The 18,669-nt window shown below is 39.0% G+C and overlaps 1 protein-coding gene and 1 long non-coding RNA gene across 2 annotated transcripts in view; both read right to left on the reverse strand.

Moving 5' to 3' along the window:
• LOC148646899 (protein NLRC3-like) overlaps nt 1–18,669 on the reverse strand; it is a 1,251,308-nt gene that overhangs the window by 231,054 nt on the left and 1,001,585 nt on the right. The gene's annotated exons all lie outside the window — the stretch shown is intronic.
• On the reverse strand, nt 10,501–13,676 carry LOC148646900 (uncharacterized). Its single transcript, XR_015927685.1, has 3 exons — nt 13,295–13,676; nt 12,145–12,335; nt 10,501–11,188 (listed from the first exon to the last, which is right to left on the reverse strand). It is a non-coding gene; the product is annotated as an uncharacterized LOC148646900 (long non-coding RNA).

Raw genomic sequence — 18,669 nt, forward strand, 5'->3', positions numbered from 1 at the left:
GGGTTCAGTGTTACAAGCCCAGCTCTTTTCAATGCAATTGTAGCAGCTCTGTGTTACGCCCAGGCTGAGGGCAGCCTGCGTACAGGTGTTGCTCCAAGCAACCTGTGCATTCTCAACCCTCTCCAACCACATGAAAACCTTCATCAATCTTTCAATCATGTGCATCCTTATCATATAATTAAATAACATGATTTAAGGATAATTCCCTGTAATAATGCTGCATACTTTTGCGCAGTACTTAAGAGCTCTTTTGTTTGTCCGCTGCCTTCAAAGGGCACTGAATATACAAGGAAGGTTTTCTCTTGTTGCCTCCTTTCAGTTGTCTTCTTCACAATATGGCCTGTTCTGCCCTCTGCTGTACAGCCCTACGGGCTTTCACTGCAGGAGCCTTCCTCATCAGACAGCTTCATAACCAAAGCCTGCAAACCTTCCTCCCCCAAAACCCTCTGAAGTCCGTTGAGTGCCTGTTCTTGGAGTTTGGCTTGTCATTCTCCATGGTTCCTCACATTCAGGGATTGGACATTAACATTGGACATTAACATCGGGGATTGGTTCCTGTGGATGAGACAGGAGAGCAGCTCCTGTAGAGTTGTAAACCTGTACATCTGGAATATTTTCATAAAGAAGTATGCCACTGTGTGAAAGAAAAGCTCCAGCCCTGTCCACAGTAGTTATCTTCTGTGTCTTGAGTCTGGATCTTAGTTGTTTTCAGTGTAAAGGCTGTTCCAGACCCACTGCCACTGAATCGATCAGGAACCCCAGACTGACTGGTTGTTTCATTTTAAACCAGAAGCTGTGGAGTCTGGCCTGGTTTCTGCAGGTACCAGTGGATCATTGTTGATAAACTGACTGGCTGTTTAGCTGATTGAGACTGAGCTGGAGAGAACAATCTACCCACAGGACTCTGGAGTTGAATTGGTAAGAACAAACTTTTAATGATTGTGTTTGTAATAAATGTTTGTGTTTTGATTTGCATGTGAAACACATTTACTTGCACATTTCCATTAAAAAACCTAAAATTTAACATTGGTGATTAAAATTAAATTGTAACTAAAGTTAACTTTGAGTACTACGAAATTATTAATGTAATTAATCTTCATGTGAGCAAAAAGCTCCAATGTCTCTAGCATAAAAAATTGAATTTTACATTAAGATAAATAACAATATATTACACATCTGTATAGTATGTATAAGCTCACTTATGTTCAGTACTACTGTATGTGCTCTGCAGCTGTTCTGAGTCTCCACTCTGGTTCCTATTGATGAGTCAGAGTAGTTCCTGTAGAGTTGAAGGAGGTTTTTGTACAGACGTGAATCACTGTGTGAGAGGGAAGCTGTTACTCTGCTGACAGTAATCATCTCCTGCATCTTCAGTCTTGGTTGGGTTGGGAGCTGCTTACGTCCTGGTGTTGCTCCTGGCAACCAGTGCTTTCACACAGGGTCTCAGTCTGTATCCAACTCTGGGCAAACTCACTGGGGACACATCTCTCAGCCTCCAGCAACTTATCAATCAGGTGCACTGCAATCATCCAGTTAGGCTCACTATTTCTGGGTAATTCCCTGCCTGTTTGGTGCTCAGACTTTAAGCTCATGTTCAGTGCCAGTGAGTAGTAATGAAGCTGTCTTTTACTTTCTCTCAGCCGACAAACTTTTCCTGTCTTTTTTCCAGCCTTGACCTTGTCGACCTCTGCCCCTGCTGTGCATCCAGAGCTCTGCCTGTTTTAACTGCTGCCTGCCCTGCCTGCTTCATCTTCCACTTGTTCCTCAGTTGAGCCTCATTCTTCCTGCTCTGGTACTGATTCCTCATTCTGATTATCGATGAGAGTCACACAAAGTAAGCAGCTGCATCACTACAAAATTAGACACCAGGCTGAGAGTGTGTCCATATACAAGTAGAATTCTCCCCAAGTCTTTTCAGCACAAGAGAAGTCTTGCTACTCTCTTCCCACCTACTCTCTTCCCAATTCCTTGTGATCAATCAAACAAATACAGTTGGGACTATCGGTGTATATTCAGTGTTAGCAGTCATACCGAAGGAGTGGACTGAGTTTTTTCCTCCTTGTCTGACTTGCGGTCTGTTCCTGAGACACACCATGTGCACAAACAGGTGTACTTAAGAGTCACTTAAGAGCAGAGTCCTTTTCTCTTTTGTCCCCCAAAAATCTGAGTTATCTGGTAATTATGAGATAGCAAATTATAGCAAATTATCTAATAATTACCAGACAGCAATGATCATTTCACTGTATGAACAACCTGTTACAGTTTGCAATGAGACTACCACCAAGTTACCGCTAGCTTTGCTGGAACTGCGGGTTTAGTGTTCCTTATGTGCAGTGCTGCAAAATGTGCATGGACTTGCTTCTCCCTCTGGTTTATTTGCAATTAAATGTTGCAGTAGTAATCTCCTGCATCTTCAGCCTGGACTCCAGTGATGGTCAGAGTCAAGTCAGTTCCAGATCCACTGCCATTGAAACGCTCTGGGATCCCTGACTGACGGATTGTAGCCCCATAGATCAGGAGTTTGGGAGCTTCTCAAGGTTTTCCGATGGTACCAAGCAAGACAGGGCTTTCATGAGCCACCATAATAACGCTCACCCACAGAACTGCTGGTCTTACAGCTCATTCTTCACTATCTGATCAGGGAGAAGAGATGTCGCTGAAGGAGTCTGAGTCACAGTAATCTTTTCACTGGAACCTGGAACAAAATAAACCAGGAGCTGTGGAGGCTGACCAGGTTTCTGCAGGTACTAGTGCAGGAAGTTGATAATGCCACTAGTAACAGAGCTGCTGGATATACAGTACCTCTGATAGAATCAGCTTCTCCTGGGAGAACAGGCTGAGCTGGTGACTGAGTCAGAACAATCTGACAACAGGACACTGGAAATTAAATAGCGACAATAGTAAATAGTAACAGATAACGAATTGTTAAAGCTTTCTAGCTGTATGAGTGTTTTCTATTGCCTAAGAAAACATATTTCTACATCTCAATTAGTTTTTTTTTTAATTTACTGTTTGTGATTATGTTGGCAGGGCTAAGGTTAACTTTATTAAAAAATAATAGGTTGAGTCAATGATGTCCTGTGTGTCAATGACTTTGAAAGGGCTGAAGAGTGAATAATTAACACTGTGTTTCTTACTTCAACATGAGGTAAAATTGGGCAAAAAGTTAGTTGTCTATCGGAACTCCTGGAATTATCCTGTAATGAATATGTTTTATTTATCATTGAGAATGATGCAGGTCCAGATTCAAACATGTCCTCACAGTGCACAAACTGTGTTTATACCTCCTCTTGGCTGAAATGACTGATCTATAAAGGCAAAATTGCATAGAAGAGACACTTTGCATTGGCAGGACATGCTTCAATGCTCTGGGAGTGTATATAGCCCAGTGAGTTTAACACTTCATGACTGAGAGCTGCCCTTCATGGCAACAGAACCCACAACAACAATGACTTTCATCACCATCTTCATCTGGGCACTTGTCTGCTTTCATGGTGAGTAGAAATTAAATTAATGCAAAGAAATTAAGTAAGGAGATTTGCAATGCAGAGACATTTTTTTGTTATTTTTCAACACTAAAACTAATTGCAAGATGATGAAATAATTAAATTCTGGGCATTTCAGGCATATCATTAAGAAATTATATTACCAGTAATACATTTATTTCATTCCAGGTTCCAGTGGACAGATTACTGTGACTCAGACTCCATCAGTGACATCTGTTCTCCCAACACAGACAGTCACTGTGAGCTGTAGGACCAGCAGTTCTCTGGGTACAGCAATATACCTTATGCAAATTAGATTATGTTAATAGTATCTGGAATAACCTTGTAAAACTGGCAGGTGGAGGTAATAAAGCTTAAGCTCTCCTATACAGCATTTGAGCTGTCACCAGAAAACATTCGGTTTTCTGCGAATCCTGATCACTGCTAAGGGACAATCTTTATTCAATTAAGAATTTAAGTTGTATACTCTTTAGACTTTTAAATTTAAACTGTGTATAACAGCATGTTAATCATTATAAATCAAAAAGTTGGTATATTTTATGAAAGCAAGATTGCTCAGTTGGACAAAAGTACACATCCTACCCCCATTTTCATAAATATTTTAATTATGCAGAAATATTTTATGCATCAAAGTCTTTACCGAAGACATTACTAATAGTATTAATAATAAATAACCTTGGACAACCTGAAAACTCAAAGTATTACCCTGGTCCACTTTCATTGTAACAGTCTTTGGAAACTAAAATACTTTATTTTTTCATTGACAAAAAGCAACACCACAGCATTTCGTTGATCCGATCATGTATTTGTTTCCAATCATACAAAGTAAGTTTTGAGAGTCTCCGATTCCCCATGTTTAACATGCTTATAATTGATATTAATTTAGGAACATAAACACATTATGTAAACTGTATATGGCTGGTATTGGTATTTTAAAGAAAAAATACACACTAGTATTCCATTTCTCCCTAAACTTTTTAAGCATCAAAGTCTTACATGTGGTTATTTCGGAAACATTTTTATGTGCTTCTTCTGACCATATTAGGTTTATATACTTTGTAAAAAGTGATAATGTTTTAACCTTTTCTGTGAATTCGTTCATTATTGGTGTAAACAGCATACTTTTTCGAATTTTATTAACAGCGAACATAATATGGAATCGCGTATCTAAACAAATTAATAATTATATAATTATATTCATGTACTGTCTGGCAGAATAAACTGAAGATTTAGTTAATGCGACATGGAATTATTAAGAATTATTACCTCTTTTTACACTTGAGAACAAATGAGAACTGTCACGTACTGTAGCATTTCTTTCCGGACCCTATGCAGACGACACGATCCGGTTGGTGAAGACACAGTAGGAATAAAGTCATGCAGGAGAAGGCATGGAGACAGGAGGCGTGTCCAAGAAGTGCAGGTGTCCAAGGGAAGCGAGTCTGGGGCGAACAATCCAAACAGACAGACACAGACAGGGAGAGAGCCTGAGGTCAGAGTGCAGGGGCTGCCATTGTACAGCGCCCCTGGAGCAGCTGGGGTTAAGGGCCTTGCTCAGGGGCTCCAATGGAGTAGGATTCCCCTGTCTATGTGGAATTTGAACAGGTAACTTTCCAGCCACAGAGCCACCGCTCTGCCCCAGTATATTACTAATAGTGAATGAATGAATAGTGAATTTATAATGAATGACCTTGGACAAGCTGTAAACTCAAAGTATTACCCTGGTTCACATTCTTTTTAACTGTCTTTGTAAATGAAAATACTTTATTTTTTCATTGACAAAAAGTAACACCACAGCATTTAGTTGAGCCAATCACGCATTCGTTTCCAATCATACAAAGTAAGTCTTAAGAATCTCCGATTCACCATGCCTTTCACATGCTCATAAAATATATTAATTTAGGAACATAAACATACAGTATTACTGCATGTAAACTGTACTGTACAGTATATGGGTGGTCTTGGTAGTTTAAAGAAAAAATACACACCAGATTTAGAACTTTTAAAAATTAAATCTATTAAATCTATTTAGGTGTTTTATTGTTTAATAACCTAATCACACAATAGAATGCAATAAAGAGCATGTAATCCTAAGACTGCAAGTAAAAAACCTCTTTGATTCCCACATTTATATGTTCCATCCATAAAGGAAAGGTCCTCTTGATGGCAGGGAAGAGTTCCAGAGTTGTCATCTTCTTCTTGCTGTAGTACTTGAAAGTCCAGTTTGTCTTTTTGAAATAGTTTCCTTGAGGAAACTTTGTTTAGATACAGATTAATATGCACAACACCTCTCTGTAAACATGTTCAACTCTCAAGAATTAGAATGAAAATAAAAACATTTTATACTCAAGGACCCGTTGGCCAAACGTCTTGAGTTCCGAAACACCTGCTAGAAAGATGAAGCTGGGCTAAGTTAATTTGTAGTCTGACTTAGTAGCAGCTTGCACTTTGCTGAGAATGTCCTTGCGTTAAGATAGGGGGAGAAAAAGCTTTGCCTAGCATTTGCTGAGGGCAGCTCTGCCAGAAGTCTGTGCACAGTTGTTTTCTTGGGACCAGCCACACATTAGACAGATGAGAGAAAACTGGTTTATTTCAGTTATAGCTTGGTACTGAATATTCTAATATTCAGAACGTCAACAAAAAAGTATCCAACTGTCTTATTTCATTGATAAGATGAAAATGAACAGTGGGTTTGCAAACCTTAAGATTTCTTTTTTTCCAGAAAGAATATCTGGGCAGACTTCTACTCTTTACTGACTCACTTTCTCTGCCTGGCTTCTTGGAGAAAAGTTGAAGTTGACATGGTCTGCTTGGAGTCATATGGTTGGTAAAGTCAGAGGGCCAGGTTATTTGAAGATAGAAGAGAAACCAACAAAAAATAAGTTGGGTTCTAGCATTTAGGATGTGACATAAAAGTTGCTGATAGGAAGTTATCAGGTATAGTCCTGGTGTCCGCCTTGGACCTTGGGGTGATGGACAGTGGACTCTGATCCATTTTCCTGGCTTGACTCAATGGAGCCCATTGGTATTGAACAGTATATCACTAGATGGTTCTGCCTGAGTTGGGCCTCTTTAGCATTCCTCTGCTTTTACACAGAAGTGAAAACTTCTAGGCCAAGACAAACTAAGATTATTATAAACATTTAATAGCCCTTAATTCTAAGTGTAATAATAATAATTCATTGTCCCTAAACCAGAGCCAAAAATTAGCAAAGCTCACCATTACCGCACCATGGAACAAGTAATAGGTTTATTCCATGCTGAAAAAGAGAAGAGAGAAAAAACACAACGTTTCGGCCATGGAGGCTTCTTTAGGCGTGAGAGAGACAATGTAGTAGGCAAAGGTAATGTAGTGGGAGAACAAAGGCTGGGAGGGAGGAGGGGAATGCGGTATGCTGACAAATTATTTGAAACCCCAAAGAGCCAGTGAAATTATTTGCTCACAATGGTTCCTGCTGGGAAGAAGAAGTAAAAACAAAAAAAAAATCCACACAGTCATATCTGTCATATTCAGGGTTAATAGCATCCTGCCACATTGTTACTGATGACACGTGTCTTTCGGGAACATTTCTGCAATGTATTTCATAATTAAAATGAAATTGTTCAGGCTTATGTTGCAGTTGTACTATAGTATGTATTACTGATATGACTAATCAACCCAACAGTTTTCAGTTCATCTGTTGCAGTCACTGGCTGAACAGTGACTGATCCACACTGTGAGTCTTAAAGTGTTTGGAGCAGTTAGGCAGCACAGATATGCAAAGCTCCTTCCTGTCACAGACAGTTAGAAAAAGAGATTGGAATCAGGTGCAATTCTACGGTTTGGCTACTTTTTGCTATTTGCTTTAATTTGTGTTGCTTTGAAGGAAGTGTCATTCACAAAGAATCAAACTTTGTACTGTATACATTGTACACAGCAGTTTGCCAATATTGATTTTATATTGTCCAGTATCACTAGTAGCCATAAAATCACTCTTACCATTTGGTATTTCAGTTTCTAATTTTTCCTGTAATTTCAAATCACCAAATCATTACAATGAACAGACAAAGAAACACTGAACACAGAAAAATGATGCAGAGTGGGTAACAATTTTAATTTAGATGTTAAAACGATCACACTGTTTTAGTAATATGTGATATGTCAAGGAAATATGATGTTTCATTTGGAAGTGAGTATGTGACAGTCTGATGTGATGGTGTTGTGTGTGTGGAGACACAGATAACTGAAGGAATGGCATCTTCAATACAGTAGATGAAGTGTCAACATTTTTTCATTTTTTCATGAATGGGTACCTCTAGCTCAGTGTTTCCCATTTTTATTGTAAAAGTTTATGAAACCAGTTCATCTGACATAGAAGGACAATATCTATCCACGACACCTTATGATTATACCCCCAGTACACAGCAGATCAGATGAGTAAATTAAGAATGAATCAAGCTCACCGGAGTTCACATCGGTACTCTCTTCAACAGTGTCATGGGGTCTTTAATAACTCCACTCAAGTCATGATCTCAGGTTAAAATTTAGAATTAGGTTTAATGTGTCATCTGAAGGATATCAGCTCCTACAGCACTACATCCCTGTGTGTTTGCTTGTACAGATGCAGCCATTCAAAACAAGCGGGCGATACCGCATTATTTTGTGGTGTGCTTTATGCAGTTTACCACGAGTTACCGTAAATTCTCCTACAATACCACAAGTAAAATAATAGTATCCGGAATTTCCGCAAGGTGGAGCTAATAAAGCTCAACCTCTCATGTTTGAGCTGTCGCCATCAAAGTCTTTAACGAAGATATTACTAATATTATTAATAATGAATGACCTTGGACAAGCTGTAAACTCAAAGTATTGCTCTGGTCCACATTCTTTTTTTCATTGACCGTCTTTGTAAAAGTAACATCACAGCATTTCGCAATCACGCATTTGTTTCCAATCATGCAAAGTACAGTAATTTTTGAGAATCGATTCACCATGCCTTTCACATGCTCATAAAAGAGATTGATTTAGGAACATAAACATATTACTGTATGCAAACTGTACTGTATATATTTAATGTCTTTACTGTGCCCGTTTAAGTATTGAACTCCTGCCCTCACACCTAAAGAAGACTATTTTAAATTTCTTTGCGCGGTCCATTGTGCAATTAACCCTTGTATGTGCTGTCTTTAAGGTGATATCACATAAAGGTGATATGTAAAATAATGTATTTTATTATTGTTATAGAGAAACATGATCAGATTTTCCCCGGTTCAGAAAAAAGATCTAAAGTATGTCACTAATATACTTTTAATACAGTCTTTGCTGTGCTCTTGAGGATCCTTGTGATATTTCGAGCTCTGGTTGAATGATAATGTCACAGTTTAAATAATTTTCGTAGTTAGAAATTATGAAACGCTCTGTTAAAAGCAAGGGAGTTTTTATGTCCGTTACAGTAAAAAAAAATGCCTGACAAAGTAGGGCTTGGACAGATTCCAAGTGCATTTTTGCAATTTACGTTTGCATTGTGCATTGTGCTGCTGTAATACAGTTTAAAATAATTAGAAGTCTAAACAGTATCAGCTTTATTTATGGGTTGCAATTTAAAAAAAGTCAAAAACCACACTCAAAATGCAATTTAGAGCTTTCTGGCAAGAGACACCCAAATTAATGCCACTGTTTGTGCATGAACAAGGTTATACTGCTATTTCCTTAGATACGCGATGCCTTTCTCTCCTGGCTGTGCTCTCTCTCTCTCTCTCTCTTTCTCTTTATAGCTGGTGGTGTACAGCTTTTTAGTATAGATTACACTTTTCTAAAATGTATTTTAAAAATAAAAACGATTACAATCTAATCTTTCCACATTTGATCCCAAGATCCCAAGAAAAATAAATCTAAACGGGGAGAAAGCTATGCTGAAAGTTTATTAAGATGTTTAGAAGACAAAGATATCAATTTATGTTCCATTTGTCTGATTGTGAATCAAAAAACACATATATTTAAACCCGCGTTTGCGATTTAAATCAAAACGCGATTTAAATCAATATAAATGTTTATATTGTAATGCCTAGGTGACTATTCATTGTTATTAAAATTACTTAAATTCAATCATGTTGTGATATTTAGAAATATAAATTTGTTTGGTGCGAGTGAGGTTTTATTTAATCTCTGAGCCAGGGAAACGTTTTATTTTTTCAAGGAAATGTTTGTTAAAAAAAAAAGTCATGGCTCCAGCAGGATTCAAACATGGAGCATGTGATGTGGGAGTTAGGAACCAAACCCACAGCGTCACCGGCAAGGTCACATGCAGAGTGCTGAAAAAGCACTACAGAAACATTATCAACAGACAATGTACAGCGTGTACTATTCTTGTGTTGCGGTACATGAATATAATTATATCATTATTAATTTCTTTAGATACACGATTCCATATTATATTCCCTTTTAATCAAATTCTAAAAGTATGCTTGTTGACTCCTGTATCACGTTAGTTAAAGACTTCGATGCTTAAAATGTTTAGGGAGAAATGGAATACTGGTGTGTATGTTTTCTTTAAAGTACCGAGACCAGCCATTTACTGTATGTTTAAGTTCCAAAATTAATATTGTTTATGGCCTTCACACGCGTTACAGTATGCTCCTATTCTTTTTATGCTCAGCTACTAAGATTTCCCTTCAGTGGTAAAATTCCATATAAATATTGAATGCTAAAACGGGCACAGTAAAGACATTTACTGTAAATCTTTCTACGACCGACCAACGGACCACGAGTGCCCCTGTCAGTCAACCAATAACGTACCGCGGTATTTTGCGTCATCGCGCGTCACGATGCGTGTCTGTACGTGTCTGTACCGCGCACTTTGAATGGCTGCATCTGTATGTTTTAAACTTTCCAAATATGACTTTTTTGCATGCAACCACATCGCAGGGAATTATAAATGCCTTAAATAAAATATATTTTACATTTAAATGTACTGACCCCACCCAACTATAGCAGCTCTACAGCAGTTCTCAGCCTCACTCCACTGTGGTGCCTCCAGTAAACAACAGATCAGCTAAGAAAATTCAGAATGTATCCAGGACATTGAAACACAACCCCACTTTCTGGGACAGAGTATTTAGAGTTTATTTTAATGATATGGTTCTGATCTGGCCCAGCTGTGTCAGCTTTTGATATCTGACGAGACCAGGCTACAGGTGGGTTGTCATTTGTAAAAAATATGACCAATCAGTTCTTATTAATTTAGTGATGATGGTTGTGTAGATGTGAATTCCCTGCCAGGTTTTAAACTTTCTATCACAGAGTAGATGTAAAAATACTTATCAATTACTTTCAAATTATCAGAAGTGTCTTAGGTCTGGAACACTTTACAGAATTGACAATGAGAAAAAACAAATTAATATATTGAAAAGGAAATATAGTTTTTTACATATACAGTAATAGGACTAAAAATAATAGGACTAAAGTTAACTTAGTCAAACAACATTAGATTGATTTTGTTTGAACCTTAACCTTGAGTATTGTGTGTCAATGACTTAACACAACAATGTGCAAAATATCTCAGTAACTGTCATGTGCTGTTAAAATACAACAATATTTGAATTCTGAAATTAATTTAATCAAAAACAATGGACAAAATCTTCAGGAAAACATGAAGTAAACTTGGGCACAAGGTTTGCTCCATGGTGTGAATCTTGGAATATCCCTGTGATAAAGATGCAAAAACACTGTGTTATTTATCATTCAGAATGATGCAGCAGCAGATTCCAGCAGACCTGTCTTCACAGACCTCAGTGCATAAATTGTGCTTACAGCTTTTAGCAGGGGAATGTTATACTGTCTGGGGCTCTACAGGATGATGCCACCTTCAGTAACAGCACACTGGACCCTGTAATATAACTTTTTGCATGTAACTGCATCTCAGGGATGTACAAAAATGTTTTTTACAAAGATGAATGAATGTATACTGTATGAGTGAATGATGTAATGGCCCTGCTCAACTATAGCAGCTCTACAGCTGTTCTCAGCCTCAGTCCACTGTGGATCCTTCAGTACACAACAGACCAGGTAATGAAATCAATGACTCTGAAACTCCCACTCCCACTCTCTTGAACAGACTCACGAGTTTGTTATACACCTCAATCATGTCAAAATCTCAGGTTAGTGTTTAGAGTTTGATTTAAATGTCTCATCTGAAGGACATCAGCTCCTACAACACTGCATCCTTGTGCTCCAGCATCATTCTGGGATTGTTTGTAAATCCTGGTTCAGCAGCTCCACTGACAGCAGGAACCTGGTCTTCCTTGGAAGTCTCCCATTATGGTTCTGATCTGGCCAAGCTGTGCTTGGCTTCTGAGATCTGATGAGACCAGGCTACAAGGGGGTAATGCTGTCCTTTCTGAACAATATGATTAAATAGCATGTGTATATTGTACTGTCTTCATTTAGTGTTGATTGTTAATGACATGTGAACTAACTGCCAGGTTTTTAAGTTTCTGTCACATTGAAGATTTCAAAATACTTACCAATTACTTTCAAATTATCAGAACTGTTTTGTAAGAGTTTGTCTGAAATACTTTACAGAATTCACAAAGAGAAAAACAAATCAATATACTGAAAAGGAAATGCATATTATTTTGCACAAAATAATTTGGACTTAACTGTTCTCCCAACAAATCTGTGGGTTTTGTCTGGATGATCCACAGTCCAAAGACAAGCTGGTGGATTAATCATGAGCTTCTGGGAAAATTGCCCGTGGTATTTTGAGTGTCTGTTTGCCATGTGTCCTGTGCAGGGTGTATCCCACCTTGTGCCCTCTGCTTTTCAGGATGGGCTCTCGTTCTCTTGTGGCCCTGTATTGCATAGAGTTTAGAAGATGGATGGATGCATTTTAAAATGATTAAAACATCTCTTGTTCATGATTTTTCTAACACAAATACTTTAGTTGCTCAAAAATAACACTAAAGCACTGTGCAGGTTTTATTGATCTGCCTAATAAAACACATGTATTTCTTTTTTAAAATCTACCCATTGTGAGAGAGAATTATGCCAGTACTAAAATAGTGCTAAAATAATAAGATTAAATAGGATAAGATTAAATTTATTTTAGTCAAGCAATTTTAGATTAATTTCTGTTTCAATGATCACCTTGAGCAAAGAGCCCAAGTGTCCTCAGCAGTAATTCTTTTATAGCACGTTCTGTCTGGACTTAAAATATCTCCCACTGTCTGGGCTGGAAAAACATTCATGGCCTCGTTTTGTTTCCTAAATATACTGTACTGTAGGTACAATAACAAAAAGACAAGCTGCAGGAGAAGCACAAAACAGATTTAGTGAATTTCACCAAAGTCCTTTTCACCAAAGTCCTTGATTTCCAGGAAAATAAATTCCAGCTCTTTGACACTGATCTCAAAATACGACAGCCAAGTAAGAAGCTGTTGATTGTAAGATTATTAAACAAGAGCAAAGGGCACATAGTGTAAGTCAAAGTCAACTTCACAGCCAAAACAACCGTCTTTGGTATTAGTAATTTTTTGTGATGCATATCGGAATAACAGAGATACAATAAAAATACATGAAAAAAAAGACAAAGAATAAATAACATACTGTACATGTATCATAAACAAAATAAAATACAATGCTACAGTACATTCCAGTGAAAATAGAGATCCAACAATTTAACAATTCACACTCTTATAACAATCTTGAGTTAATAGCATCCTGCCATGTTGTTATTTAAGAAAAAAACATCTTTAGGAAATATACTTAAAATCTTTTAATAATTTAAATTTAAAAAATCAGTTCAGGTCACCTGTATCAGCAGCTGTTCTCAGTCTCAGTCCTCTGTGGTTCCTTTTGATGAGCCCGAGAACCTTCTGTAGAGCTGAGGGAGGTTTTTGTACAGACATGTATCACTGTGTGAATGGGTAGCTATAGTCCTGCTGACAGTAATAATCTCCTGCATCTTCAGCCTGGACTCCAGTGATTTTCAGTGTGAAGACTGTCCCAGAGTAACTGCCAGTGAATCGATCAGGAATCCCAGTATAACGGTTAGTTGCATCATGTACCAGGAGCTGTGGAACCTGGCCAGGTTTCTGCAGGTACCAGTGTACATCATCACTAGTAGACTGACTGGCTGTACAGCTGATTGAGACAGAGCTTCATGGGAGAACAGTTTGAGCTGGAGACTGAGTAAGAACAATTTGACCATGGCAACCTGAAATAAAATAAGGACATTTTCTAAAATGAAAATCTTAAACATGTATGACATTATTTAATGTGTGTACAATATATATATATATAATTGAATACATTACAAATGTCTTAAGAAAATTGAGCATTAAGCTAGTACAAACATTTAAACGTATTTTCTTTTATCCTCACCCTGAACAAAGAGCCCCAGTGTCCCCAGCAGTAGAATCAGTGACATCATTGTCCTGTGTGTGTTAGTGACTCTGAAAGAGCTGAACAGTGATTGATCCACACTGTGAGTCTTAAAGTGTTTGGAGCAGTGAGGCGGCACAGGTATGCAAAGCTTCTTCCCGTATACAAATCCTGTCACAGACAGTTAGAAAAGGCCTGAGCTAGGAGAACAGGTGCAATCTGCAAGTGTTTGGTTACTTTCTACTATTTTATTTTATTTCTGTTGCATTACTAGCAGTGCACTGCAGTACTGTAAACAGTTTGTCCCTAAATAATTAAAAAGCTTGCACATTCCTTAAACTTTATTACATTTTCTGTTTTAGGGCAGTAATACTGTAGCTTTAAAACTAATTATGTAGTTACTTACTGTAGTAAGCTTTTATTTACTTAGTTTAAGCAAGTATTTGATGTAGAATCCTTCTTTAAAAAAACACACGAATTTTACTCATTTTAAAACAGTTCTGAAGCACAAAGTTGAGATGAGCATCACCTTGTGGCCACTGTTGTGTCCTGCAAGCAAGCAGGGTCTCTGGGCTCTCAGGGTTCTGTGAGATCTGGAGGCTCTTTTTTCTCTGGATTTCTTTGGAACTTATTTATACAAATTTCATGACAATGACACACCTGTTTAAATATCATATGAGTTATTTTACAAAGGAATGTGTTTTTAACCTCTATCTCTTACAGTTCACACACTGAAGCAGCTCTCTACTAGAACTTCTGTTATACCTGCCACAGATACTGAACCCACAATGTACTAACTGTAGCCAACTGTTCAATTCAATTCAAGGTGCCTCATCTTCACACTTTAACCCCTCACAGGCTGTCAGATCTCCCAGAGCCACCAGTGTACCACAGACAGCACAGGATTTAATATAGGACATTTATTCTTCAATCACCCTCTCGATTACTAGAGAGTGAGTACAGCTCATAGTATCCTCATTACTCTGTACAGTAACTTGCCTTTGCTATAAGGGTAGGTAAACTAAATAGAAGATGATCACTATATTCTTAACTAGAGGACATTGCAATGAAAAGTTCCAGATATGAAGATCTGGTACAAGACAGCAAAGGGAAAGGGGGGCAGGAGTGGTTGTTCCAACTGCAGGCTGGGTACAGAGGATTCCCTGCACAGTCAGTGTGGAGAGAGATGACAGCTGTGGGGCTGACTGGAAGGGTCAGACAGACAGCAGTCTGAAGGCTGGAAGAGACAGTGGAGAGAGAGAGCCTCAAGCTAGCTCTGGAACAGGAGAGAGGAGCCTGGTCTTCATACCGTAATGTGAACTCTGAACGCTGCAATATAAAGGGCTAAACCAACCAGTAAAGTGTAATAAGATTCCATCTCACCCACAGAATCTTTAAGTGAGTATTCCTCCAAGAAACATTCAAACCTGACACATATGACCATTTCCACACGGGTGGGGCTGCTTCATTCAGATTCCCATGGAGAGACCAGAGACAAAAGCAGATACTGTAAGCTCTACAGCCCTCTGCAAAGTGTCAGGTAACAGGTGGACAGTAGGATGCCCCTGGTGTGATGTCCCTCCTCCACTTCTGTCAGCTTGCAGACACACTGTCCATCATCGGTGTGGAGAGACTGGACTCCTTGTACTGTACAGCTAAAGAGCCCGAGACAATGGGGTGTCCAGGTTATGAAATAGACTGGAATCTGAGAGTTTGAGGTTCGGTTGGCCGGAGGTTTCATAATGGCTATCAGACCAGTACACCTATTCTCTACGTACTGTAAACCTGAATGTGTCAATTTTCTGTGAAAACCCATAGAGATGTGAAACGAGCTGGCAGTGGCAGGCCAAAGTTGTCAACGTAAGTCAACACGCAGTTTCACAAGGGGTTTAAATACTTGCTTACATGTACAGAGGTGTTGTCCAAGTATGCCTGGGGCTTGCCTTTATGAGACAAGTTGGGCAAAGAGATGGTGAAAAAGTTTTATATTGACTCATGCTTACTTTCCCCAGAAACATTAGACTAAAAAGGGTGTGGAATTTCTCCCACTTTTGATACATTCAACAAATATACTGAATTTGATCTGCTCTCAGAAAATGGCTGTAAGAACTGGAACTCTTCTACACCTGCAGGGAGGTACAAATTATGAACAGATAAATGTGATGAACATGTTCTACAACAAAACTTTGATAATCCAAAAGTTTACTTCAAGTGTAACCCCATCAGCAGAAATGTTAAAGAGGCTCGTGATAAAAATATCACTTTGCTCAGAGGAGAATGGACACGTGTTACAAGGTTTGAGGCAGCTTGAGAGGGAAGAAGTCACCCCATCCTGCTGATCACCTGAATTTAATACCCTATCCTGCTACACTGACAACATCACCAGCTACTTGGTGACACTTACACACCTATCCTGCACTGTTTACTTATCCAAGGATCAGAAGGATTGCTCATCATGCCCTCCTTCAATAAGTCACATTATGTTCCTGTAAATGTTGAGCCTTTCAACACAATAACAACTGAAATAAGAAGTGATTAGAACAAACCCAGCAACTTCACGTATGGAAAGTGATATTCAAGTTGCAGCTCAGGCCTATGAAGAATAACCAATTAGACCCTATGGAGACTCTGCCATGTATTGGGACTATCACCAGTATCAAGCCAGTTACAGATTGCCCGGTTTCGAAGGCTTGCCAGTCCAGTACTGGAGGGGATCAGTGATATATTCAGGGCCCTATTTAGGAAAGCAGTACTTTTTTGAGACATTGTTGTGAAATTGCAAAACCGCACATAAAAAGGCAACAGCATATATTGCTAAAAACATGTGCAGACATGCTGCTGATGCTGTGATAAATAGTGGACCCTCAGCAGCAACAGGGTTCAGGACTAATGTTTATCAAACATGGAGTCGAATCAAACTCAGTCACAAGAAATGGGCTGTGAGAAAGAAGAAAGGTCTATGTCTGACGCAATAAGACGGGTGAGATATTTTAACCATGGACACTGCAGCTCACAAGAATGTACAAAATCTGACTTTGTAAAAGTATTACCAACACAGTCAAGCACCGAAAAATGTTTAAATGGAGTCTCACTGCTAACAGGTCTTTCAATAATTTTTTGTAACGGGAAACGGCAATGATTACATGAACTTGAACAACACCATGATCTAGCAAACAATATTACCAATATTATCAAAGGAAATGGTGACAAGATTGCAGATACCACCAGGGTAGTCGTTTTGAATTACCCTGTGGCATTGCTTTTCAGACAGATGGGCATCACTGTTGGTGACTGTGAGATCAGTCAGAGCAACAGCCTTTAATCTCACAGGGTTCTGATAGAAACCATCCTTAACTACAATGAATACACCCTGAGAACACAGCTCTCTACAGCACTGTTTTACAGAGATACTGCAGGACAGCATGATGTCACTACATTGGATGGCGCAAACCAAGATTTCAGAAAAAGGAACCAAATTCACAACCGGCAATAATAAAGAAGACCTGTTGTGACACATCCAGGTGGACCTTTTTATCCAGGACAAAATAATGCTGAGCTGGGTGCAGAAATGAAACTCATGAGCAACAAAGAGTCCTTCTGCCTTGTGGCCAATGAGCTGACTTTAAAATTAATGTTCTCTCAGCATCGCTGTTTGTTAAAAGGGTGAAAGTGGCACCATGGGTATGTCATTCCTAGGCCTGCTTAGGCCCTACAAAAATGAACCCCTTTGACAGTGTCCATTTGAAAATCTACAGCCCTAGTGTGAGAAGCAGAATCTATAACCAAGAAAACAACTTGGGCAGCAGTCAAAGATGCTTGTGCTTGGGTTGTAGAAATGAATCCTTCAGAGGAAGCCACACGGGAAACTACAACTTTCAACATTACAGCATTAATTTCTTGGCTTTGTACTAGGACGGCGAACACATACTGTACCTGCAAAGCCACTACAACCTGTTTTTTTTTGGGGGGGGAGATCTGTGTTTGTAAATATTTTAATCTAGTTCAAACAGCAGATAAACATCTGTTTATGTACTGACCAGAAGTCAGTTCTGGTCGACTGTAATGATTTTGCAAAAGGTTACACCTTGTTTGTATTCAATCTAACCAAGAGTGCAAGGGTCATTATCCTTCAATAAAAACAGGAAACCTGAGAGGTGAAGTGCACCTCACACAACCCCCATCAAGCCCTACCAGCCTTGCTTTCTAGAGTGTGTAGACATCGCTGTTTTTTTTCTGCTCCAGAGTTGCAAAAGCTTGTCTTTTAACCAAGCTGGGGAATTCCACCCCAGAAACAGTCATGGGCATTACATGGGGGTGTGTTCAGTGTGGAGACAGAGCCCTGGATTAAGGGCAATGGATTGCTGCAGCAACCACGGCTGTGGGGGCACTTAAAGATACACTGAGCACCTCCCTGGAGGGATGCGCAGACCCCCGCAAGGGGAGGACCTTCCACCGACAGTCCTGGAGGGGATTGTGACTGAGCATAAGTTTTTCCTTTTTGTTTTCTTTTTGTCGGTCCCACCGTGTATCTATATTGGGGCAGACTGACCCTTTTCCCCCCTTCTCCTGCCATGCATCTTTCACCGAGACAGGTTGAGGTTTTATTTTTATTTAGGCCTTGCGCTCCCTGCTCTCCCAGACTAGACCCTGTTAAATAGGGTATGTCCAGCCTGGCCACTGCTGTGCTAAGCGGTGTATTTTTTCTTTTGGGTTTTTTAAAATCTTTTTCCAGCCCTATTTGTTTTTTGTGGGTTTTTTTTCACTAACCTCACACCAGTGTCTCTGCCCCCTCAGATGGGGCGT

The sequence above is a fragment of the Lepisosteus platostomus genome, chromosome 16 (genome assembly GCF_059453375.1).
Source record: "Lepisosteus platostomus isolate fLepPlt1 chromosome 16, fLepPlt1.hap1, whole genome shotgun sequence".
Taxonomy (NCBI): Eukaryota; Metazoa; Chordata; class Actinopteri; order Semionotiformes; family Lepisosteidae; genus Lepisosteus; species Lepisosteus platostomus.